Source organism: Oryx dammah, unplaced genomic scaffold (assembly GCF_014754425.2).
Source record: "Oryx dammah isolate SB20612 unplaced genomic scaffold, SCBI_Odam_1.1 HiC_scaffold_11, whole genome shotgun sequence".
Classification (NCBI taxonomy): Eukaryota; Metazoa; Chordata; class Mammalia; order Artiodactyla; family Bovidae; genus Oryx; species Oryx dammah.
In genome coordinates, this window is record NW_024070195.1 from 4,703,041 (window position 1) to 4,713,495 (window position 10,455).

General features: G+C 47.8%; 1 non-coding gene across 1 annotated transcript; it reads right to left on the reverse strand.

Moving 5' to 3' along the window:
* Positions 1-10,113: 10,113 nt before the first annotated feature.
* Positions 10,114-10,185, reverse strand: TRNAW-CCA. Its single transcript has one exon. It is a non-coding gene; the product is annotated as a tRNA-Trp (tRNA).
* Between the last annotated feature and the right edge of the window lie 270 nt (positions 10,186-10,455).

The following is a 10,455-nucleotide window of genomic DNA, read 5'->3' on the forward strand; positions in this document are numbered from 1 at the left end:
TCCACCAAGAGGCAGCTCTACCTGAAAAACCACATAAAGTATAGAGACCATCAGACAAAAACAGTTCCTAACACTGAGCCTTCTATCCTGGCTCCTGTGAAACCAGGCTGCCGCATAAGCCCTGAAACCTAACAGAGCAAAGCAAATAGGATGAACCAAACAGAACGGGATATACAATCAAGCCAACCAGCGCCGCATGGAGGCTCCTGGTTGGGGGCCGCCAAGTTTGTGAACCGCTCGCCTGTGCTGCTAACTGTCGGTGTGTGTGCTGTTAGCAGGCGGGGGTGTGAGAAGAATCCAGGGTTTTCATCAGGCTCTCAACGCGATCTGTGACTTCTGCCAAAAAAGCTAAGAATCACTGACTTAGGGTAATAAAAAGAGAGAGAGAAAATTAAATTTGTATAAAAATTCAAGTGCCTGGTTTAACGGCTTAACATAAACTAAGTAACACTGCAAACCTAAACTCTTAATACATAAATATTGAAATCATGCTAGAGCATGGATTCTCAAATTCTGAACTCAAAAAAATTTCTAAAACAAAGGCTGTGGACCAGTGCGGTGTTGCCGAAGTTCCATTATATCAAGTAGGGATGCTAACAAACAAAACAAAAGAACCGTGTTCTGTCATCATTTCGTAAGACTGTCTGAACACCAAAAAGTAGGAAAAATGTGAACTGGGAGCAACAGGCAGGGCTTTACATTGGGTAAGTCTAACTCTGTCTGAGGGGCCCCTCACTATCTTACTTCACCATCAACCCAAGAGCTGAATGACAGAGAGGAAACCCTGTCATGCATCATTGCCACCTGTGGACGGGCCCCAGGAATGACTGCTGTTAGGGACCTGCTCTCACTACGTTCATGAAAGTCTTGCTCTTGGTCTGTGCTGCTGAACGAGACAGAGGAAAAAGCTCCAGATTCTGAGTCTTGAATTTGCCATTAGTTAATTTCAGCTGAGTTACCTAAAGCCTCTTTGAACCTCAGCTCTTACATCAGATGAGAATACTAACACCTGTCCACCTCACAGGACAGGCTCAGATAGATAAGTATGTGAATATGTAAGCAAGTTTTTTTTTTTTTTTGTAAAATATAATTTGATACAGCATGCAAAGTTGACCCAGCTAAGGAGGAGGAGGTCAGGCCCAGCCCCACCCCTCTTTGGGGATCACATATTCTTAATCATTATGATACAGTCTTTCCTAACATTTATTACCACTGTTACTACACCTCTTACAAGTCTTCATCCCAGCCACTGGCTGAACATACAACAGTTATTAATAATTTGCAAGACTTGGGCTCCTTTAATATGTTAGCAACAGCTATGCCTCGAGATGAGAGCTCTTAGTTTAATTAACAAAGGATTTGCTCAGGAAATACTCAGCCTGATTACTTTTTATCTTCAGATATTAACCTTTGTAGATGATCTTAAGACCTATGAGGTGGACCCACTTGGCTACATTGCTAAGGAAGAAGATTGGGCATTATTGTATTCAAACTGGACATACCTGGTGAAAACATAAAAAATGGGGAAAAGGATGTAACGTTGGAAATGTCAAGTCTTTTGAGCAGTGTAGTCCATCTACTAAACTGTAAATTATAGGTTGGCATTAAAACAGTATGTGAGGCTTGCTGAAGACAAAAAAAATCACACCCTGATGGACTCTGGTACACTGCACTTTCCTCATTCATTCAGTTTTGTCATTTATGTAGAATAAAACACTGCGGACTTTTTCTGTTAATCAAGACAGAATCATCTCTAGTTAAAGTTGACCGTGGCTTTGGTAGGCGAGGGAGGTCAGGGAGGGGAGGGAGGTCAGGGGTCCCCCGAGGGGCAGCCACGGCTGAGGCATCGGCAGCGGGACAGGGTCCCCCAGCGGGGACGGTGGCACCGGGAGCCCCCCAGTGCTGCCAACCGTGCACGGTGCTGACCCGTGCCAGATCCCCCCCCGTGCCCCCCACGGTGCCGAGCCCATTCTCTCCCTGTCCTCGAGCTCCTGGCATTTGGGGCCCCTGTGGCCCCCAGCCTCCACCCTCTGCCCGGCGGCTGATGCCCCTCAGCCTCGGCTTCCAGCAGACTCTCCCCATCGCCCTCCCCTCTTCACCAGCCCGACCCCCGCTCAGGCAGGAGGGGGCTTCGCCTCTCTTCAGCAGACATGTTGCTTGCACTTATTCTGTCTGGATTTCCTATCTGCTCCCTCTGCAAGGGACAGGCTTTAGAGACAGACAAGGTGTATGTGTGAATCTCACTCCAATTCTCTCTATATGTATTTTTAAAACATGTATGCAGTGGATACCGTATGTCAGAAATGGCTAAGTTCTTGGTCTCATTAGTTTACTCATCACACTAAATCTATGAGGTGGCTATTATTATTTCCCCCAGTTTACAGGTGAAAAAACAAACAAACTGAAGTTCAAAGACATTACGTACAGTCAGTCGTTTACAGGAGAAGGGATACAAATTCCAAACTTCCAGGACTTCAGAGCCAATAAGCTTAACCACCATTTATTAGCAACCCCAACCTAGTTGCAGGAGCTTGAGCAAGCTTTGTAATCTCTCTAATCCTTAATGCTCTCATGTGTACACAGGGATATAAATGTCCACTTGGCAGGATTAATGACATTACATACACGAAGCTACTGTCTAAAGAGTCTGGCGTTCAGAAGAGGCTCCTCAATGTTTTTCCCACTTCTCTTTTCTGGCCAATAACACCGCCCTCATCTTTTACATCCTGCCTCTTCCATGAAGGCTCCTTGGAAGGTGGAACGAACTATGTCAGCCCACCGTGGTTTCTGCCTCATGCGCAACCCAAGAGGTCTAAAATTTAGTTCTGAATTGTTTTCCAACCACTTTGAGTAAGGTAGCTTTTGTTTTTCCACCGGAAGTTTGTATAAGCAGCAGCACTGTTATACTTCACTTCCATCTCCTGTTCTTCACAAAGTATGCTGTAAGAACTAAATAAACGTGGACTGGATTGGATCTGCAGCTCCCAGATCCAATCCAAAATGGATTTTTGCTTTAGAAAAATTTCATTCTATATTTTGAAGTAATTATTAAAAAGGTATTACAGTAAATGCAAATTCATAATCGTTCCTTTACCCAGCATGGTAACAGTGAACTGAAAACAAGGAGCAAACTGGAATTTAACTGTGATCTACCTTACTGAGCTGCTGTATTCCCAAGGAGATCACGGTGATACTAGAAAACATTATGGCATCCATCCCTAAATGTATATGGCAGCCGTTAGGATTTAAGTGTTTCAATGTGTTGATTACTCACAGCTGGTTGTTAGAAAGACGATGAAGGTAACTGGGATTTATACAATGGCCTAATGGTTGTGTTAAGCCAGTCCTGGGAGTGAGCCAAGATAAGAGAACAAGAATGACTCCACTGATACAAACTAGAGCCAAACGCCAGGGCAACTGACTTAAGACTCCAGACACAGTCTGTTCTCCATAAGCTCCTGAACCACGCCGAAGACCACTGGACCCGGCCCAGCAGACGCCACGGGAGGAACAGGGCGCCAAGACCTTGCCTGGCCCTCTTCCATCTGCCTGATCGACCTCACCAGGACCCAGAGCCGCACGGCCTGCCACTCACCGGCCACCCCGTCGGGGCACGAGCCCTCGTCACTTAGCTTCATCACACTCCTCACTAGGCATTCTGAGTGTCACCTGCTACCTCTTTAATGAAACCAACTGACCCATTTCCACCTGGAGTTTCTCAATTTCAGTCTCTGGACTTGAACAGAGCTTCCAGGAGTCCAAAGGAGACAGGTCCACAGCGTGGACACGTGGACCACTGGTAGCCAGGTGGAGGCTGCCAACAACACCGTCCAGCCCAGTGAGGTCAGGCGCAGCGGAAGGACGTTTTAAAGGAAGAAAGTCTCAGGTGAGCTATTTCCACTATTTCCAAAGAATCAACCAATTTCTGATATGGTCAGAGAAAAAAAAATTAAATGCTGGTTTCACACTGTGTTTTTAAAAGTTACATATTTCCTTAGAGAAAAAAGTCAAATACTTTTGACTCAATGTGTCTGAATGAAAGGGGACTTCCCTGGTTGCTTAATGGTAAAGAAACTGCCTGCAAGTGCAGGAGGTGTGGGTTCAACTCCTGGGTCGGCAAAATCCCCTGGAGAAGGAAATGGCAGCCCGCTCCAGCCTTCTTGCCGGGGAAATCCCATCAGAGGAGCCTGGCGGGCTGCAGCCCACGGGGTCGCAAAGAGTCGGACACGACCGAGAGACTGGAGAACAACAATTTGAATGAAAAGACACTCAGTAAATCCCTAATATTCCAGGCAGGGAGGATACTTATGAAACCCAACCAACTGGACTGAATATAGCCTACCTTTCTGTGACAAACTTCTGAAGACAGCCTCTACAACCTCCCTGAGTCATCAGCGGCTCAAGTTTCTCTTCATTCTGCTGCCACTCTGGGGATACTTGCACACAGTATATTACATCTTTTATTTAGTAACGAGAGGTGTGTCAATACAAACATTCAGATGCAATTCAAGGCAGTTAACCCCCTGAAGTGTCCAAATACCTTTACAACTGGCATCACCCAGGATCATCATCCAAACTACTGTGCCCAGTTTTGTCTCAGGACATGAAGAAGAAAACCTGTGTGTGTATCCCTAATGTAATGTGTTGCAAAGGTTTCTTTCAGATGAGAATTCCAGAAGGCATGGTCTGAATATTCATCTCAATTGCTAACTTTTGCCATGAATATCATTAGCTACACCGGAGATGCCCTCATGGTTAAGGATCACAGAGAAGACAGCTCTTGTTATGAGTATTTATCAATCAAACTGTGGTGTTGGAGAAGACTCTTGAGAGTCCCTTGGACTGCAACGAGATCAAACAAGTCAATCCTAAAGGAAATCAACCTTGACTACTCATTGGAAGGACTGATGCTGAAGCTGAAGCTCCAGTATTTTGGCCATCTGATGTGAAGAGCTGACTCACTGGAAAAGACCCTGATGCTGGGAAAGATTAAAGGAGAAAGGGGCGGCAGAGGATGAGAGGGTTAGATAGCATCACTGACTCAACGGACATCAATTTGAGACAACTCCAGGAGATAGCAGAGGACAGAGGAGCCTGGCACGCTGTAGGCCCTGGGGTTGCAAAGAATCGGACACGACTTAGCAACTGAACAATAACCACCACCAATCTCTATACAAGAAAAAGGAACCAAAGGGTTGAGAAAGCTCTCACTATACTATAAATCGCATTATACCGATTCTTTCTAGAGAATATACATTTCTTATCTAGAAAGTCTGAAACAACAGTCTCAAATTCTCTTTAGGAACAAAAGGAAACAATGTCATTCAACAAGTGTAGTTCCAGGAACTGCAGGTCCTCTCTGGGATGGTTCCCGTAAATGGACAACAAATAGTCCAAGGCCATCCCCACACAAGTACAGGGTTCCTGGAGCAAAGATAAGCAGCTCACTGGGCCAGAGCCCCTCTCAGTAACGCCAAGTGGGTAGTAATTCGTTTCTGCTGGTCACTGGGCTCCCGTCAAGGAAACTGAATTGTCACAGCTTCATTCACAACACCGTCTCATGGAATTATTTTTTCCGGATTCCTTGGGAAGTTAAAGTATTTGAGAAGAATATCAGGAACTGTTGTTTCAGCCTGTTTTGTGAGTAGATAATTGCCTTCCAACTCCATTACTGCGGGAAATGATGTGTGTGGCATTGTTCCTAGTTGGGGGGAGCGCTGTGTTTTAGCCAGACCGATACATGCTTATTAAACAAAACAAGAGCACACAGCCCAAGTCACTTCGATGAACTCAGACTTTTTGAATCTGGTCTCTAGATAAGAGGCTGGCCCCAGACAACCTACCCACATACCAGTAACATTCTTTTGAAAGGGTGTAAGCAAAACTTGTTTTGAGAAATGAAGAAATTTCACCAATATTACTAAATGTGGTAACGAGTAACTCCAGTACATTAAGTGCTATCAAAATGGGTTCGGCAGAGACCGATTTGCAAGGCTAGAGTTTTCCCCTCATCTGAGTCTGAATCAAGACCAGCCTGGGAACTAGAAGTCAAACACGTTTCATCCCGAGAAGTACCTTTGAGTCCATGGAATATATTAGCTGGTCTTCCTGAAATGTGACATCATTTGTGGTACCAGCTGTATGGGTGTGCCATGTAAGGATTTACAAAACTAGTATTCCTTTGGCTTTAATACGTATTTTGGGATCACAGAAAGTAGTCTAATCGAGCTAAATACTCCAAGGGGAACTGCTATGGACTTCACTTGAGGAAGCGTAAACCACTTATGATCTTGACCTATCAACCTTTTTACGGGTGGATTACAAAGAGTAATCTCCTAGTGGACATCTAGAACCGATGGTGATGATGATAATAAAACTTATAAAAGCAAATATTAAACACAGCACTTACACGTCAGGCTCTGTTTAAAATATGTGACGAAAGTTAACCAATGAATCCCTGGAACAAAGCGAGTAGGTTTTGGTACTTTTACTACTGATATTTTAACAGGTGAGGATACTGAGACAAGGAGGTTAGGTAACTTGCCCATGGTCACCTAGTTACTACACAGCAGAGGCAGAATCTGAGCTGACGGTGAATACTCAGACCCCTCAACTATCCCAGCGCTCGTGATTCTCAGACTCTTCTGATTCAGCTATGATACAAGGATCGTACCTCCGAGATGATTATTTGGACGGTTTGTTAATGATATGACAGGTACTGAACATTTTCAAAGTATAAATATTTTTTAATAGAAACATCACAGTTCTATTACAATTCAATTTTAGTTTTCAATAGTTGCTACAGGAAGATTTTAGCTTTCCTTGGAACAGTATGCCACAGTGCTATATGATAAGGCACATCAATGAAGAGGAAACCACCTCTATGGAACATCTATGCGTGGCACGGACATTCAAAAGTTTAAGGATCTTTAAATGATTTTTAAAAATCCATGACCAAATGTAGAATTAAGCTCTTAAGAAATACCTCAGCTGCTTCATGTTACACTTTTTAAAAACCAGATGTAAATACATCCAGGTGAAAGGGTGCTAGGCTACAGCATACCCACCCACCCACATGTGGGAACACAGAATGGATAAGCAGCCAAGCTTCCTGCCCTCAGGACTCGTGCTCTAGTCCGGGAAACACTAGATACCAACGGGAAGGTGCTGTTTTCCACTGAGCGGTCAGGGAAGACCTCTCAGAGGAGGGGGTAGGCGTATGAACAGAGAGCTAAGCAGAGCGGGGAGGGAGCTGGTAGGATCTGTGGACACAGCATGTCAGGCAGGGCGCCCAGGTGGAGACGAGCTCAGGTGTGTCTGAAGGGCAGAGAGAACCGCGGTGTGGCCGGAGGGGACTCGGCGAGGCGCGGGGAGGGAGACGAGCCGTGACATCCACAGGACCCCGGCAGCCACGGCTCGGGGCTCTGGGTTTCACTGCGAGCGAGAGGGTGTCAGCAGAGGGTTTAAGGAGGTGGGGGGCAGATCTGGTTCGTGCCTTCTGAAAGATCCATGGCTGCAGCGAGAAAAACGGACTGGCTGGGGCTGGGGCAGGGAGCAACGGTGCAGGGGCAGCGGGGGGCGGCCGAGAGCAGGGCTGCAGCGGGAGAGCCGTGGTCACGGCGAGGACACGCGGCGAAGGTGGGCTCCCCGGCGACAAAGCAGGAGCCGCGCAGCCAGGCAGAGCCGACCGGCGAGCTGCTGGGTCGGGCGTGGGGTCCGGGGGAAAGAGCCCAAGTCCAGACTTTGATTCAAGCAACTGGATGAATAGTTGATGCTGCACACAGCGATGGGAAGTCTGGGGGAGCAGGCGGGAGAGGAACGGGGCAGGCGGTTCAGGCACTGGAGCCTGACAGACGTCCTGGATTCCTAACTGGAGATGCTGACCAGGCAGTGAATCTGTGAGGGCGAAGTCAGGGCCGCAGGTACAAGCTGGGGCGTTGATAGAATCACGGGCCGGCTTCAGGGCAGAGAGCAGGCTGGAGACCTGACTGAGAGGCACCGCAACGGTCTGAGGGCAGAGGGGTCCACACAGCGGGTGGGGGGTGGGGGCAGAGCGGCACGGCATCCACCAGGATGCCCGGGGGAGAGGGACCCCCGAGGAGGAGGGAGGGGTCACCTGCTGACCGCAGGGATCTGGCCCGATGGCGGCTGCTGGGGGTGCTGACAAGAGGGGCGTTAGTGGAGGGTGGGCCTGGGAGGGGTGCGGGGCTGGGCTCAGGAAGAAGGCAGGGAAGGGAAGTGCAGACAGCACCGAACATCCAGAGTCCTTCTGGGCATTTCATTATGAGCATGAGCAGGTGGATGGAGCGGCAGCTAAAGGAAGGGTCAGTGTGGGGCCTGGGGGTGGCTTTTCCAGCTTAGGGGTCAGTTCCAGTACATTTGTAATAGGTTAAAATTAATGATTCTGCATAAGCTTTAAGTTTGCATCTTTTCATCTTCTGAAAAATTAAAGAAAATTAATTTGATTCTAACTAATGTTTGAAACATGCATTTCCCCCTTCTGTACACATTTAATCGAAGTCTTAAAGAGTCACTGGGCACCTAGGCTTGGCTCAGCCAGTCCACTGGCTGCTTCAACTATGAATACTGCCTCTTACTTCTGGACTTGCTGTAACCTTGAATTTTCTTTTCCCAAACCCTTAAAGAGGAACTTGTCCTTTTCTTTACTAAAACTGAAACCAGATGCTCCCAGGCAGGCACAGGTACAGTGCCCACCTTCCCCTCAGGGCGCTCTCTCCCTGCGGTCCCCACCAGATATTTGAGGTTGAGGGCCAGGTCCTTCCTGAATTCCTGCCACTCAGCTGACATCATCCTGCAACATTCTAAAGACTGGGGGTCACAAAATAGAAATAGTCACAAAAGTAAAATATAACCAGGTAAGCTGGTTTATAAAGCGTAACTCACGTATCTTTGACCCTGGGCCTCCTATGAAGATGACACCCTGACCACCTCCATGGCACAAGGTGATCTGCAGCCCGCAGCCAATAAGAATGCTATCAAGTGCGCTGAGACTTCTGAAATTCCAGATGAGAGTGGGGGGGGGGGAGCGCGGGGGGCGAGACACCCACCTGGTCCCAAGAATCACCGTGCCTTCCACACTCAAGTGTGGTCTCACTCTGTGCTCCTCATCAGCCACCCCCATGAGATGGTAAGACCATGAACCCAAGATTAACACAAGAGATCCAGGCAAATGCATGTCTGATGCAGAAAAGAGGAAGGCGCCTTGCTCTCCTCCTTGGATCAGAGACACCACAGGGGGCCTGGGATCTCCACCTGGAGATTCACTCATGGCTGTGAAGGGGAGATCCGCTGGGGCAAGAGAGAAAGGAAGAAAAGAACCGAAAGCAGAGCCTGCGGGCTGCTCGCCCCAGCCCTCCGTCACTCCTCCAGCCCCAGGGCGAGCTGGTGGGCAGCCAACCTCACGGCCAACTTGGCGGCTCACAGCACATCCCACCTTAGAGAACCAGGGCACTAACGCCGTGGGAGCTCTCGAATCTGCAGATGGAGACCCCTTTCTCCAGCAGTGGGCTTAAAGAATTACCACCGTCCCGTGAGAACGTTAGACATGTGTCTGTGGGCGGTGGTGAGAAGGAATTCTCTCATCTTCCTTCTTATCCACAACAAATCACTGGAAAAAAAACTTCAAAATCTCTTCAGCACCAGACCAGAAACTGTAAGCCTTCACTGGGGAGTGGGATGGGGAACTCTCTGTTTTGAAGCAGTAAGTGTAACAGCAAGGAGAGGAGACAGGAGAGAGGCCCCAGGGGAACCAGGAAGGATGGGGCCTCAGCCGCAGACGCCTCCCTTCATCAATGAAGGGGTTCTGCCTCCCCCATTTGGCCACCTCCGAAGGGGTTCTGCCTCCTCCCCTGGCCACAATGCTTCCAGAACTACATTCCAGCTCCCACGAGGTGAGACTCAGATATATTTCTCAAAAAAAAAAAAAAATCATTCAGTACAGCGGCTAATTACTAGCTTATGGTGAAGGTGAAGTCACTCAGTCGTGTCCAACTCTTCGCGACCCCGTGGATGGTAACCTACTAGGCTTCTCCATCCATAGGATCTCCAGGCAAGAATACTGGAGTGGATTGCCATTTCCTTCTCCAGGGGATCTTCCCAACCCAGGGATCGAACCCAGGTCTCCTGCATTGGAGGCAGACGCTTTAACCTCTGAGCCACCAGGGAAGCCGACATACTTATAACACGACGTATTACTGGTTCTGTGGCTGGTACTGTGACATTTTGAGACTGTGACACAGTCTTTGTGGGCTAGAACAGCCTAATCCCTACCTACATCGCTGCTTCTATCGAAGATTCATTCCAAGTTCTAAACAGATGACCTAAATTTTTAAAGGAAAAAGGGTCGTCGGGAGTCATTGTTCTTTTTCAGGGAGATAAAATGTCAAGTTTTGACTTTCACAGTATGCAGCTTATCTTAAAAGCTTCCCTAAGAGA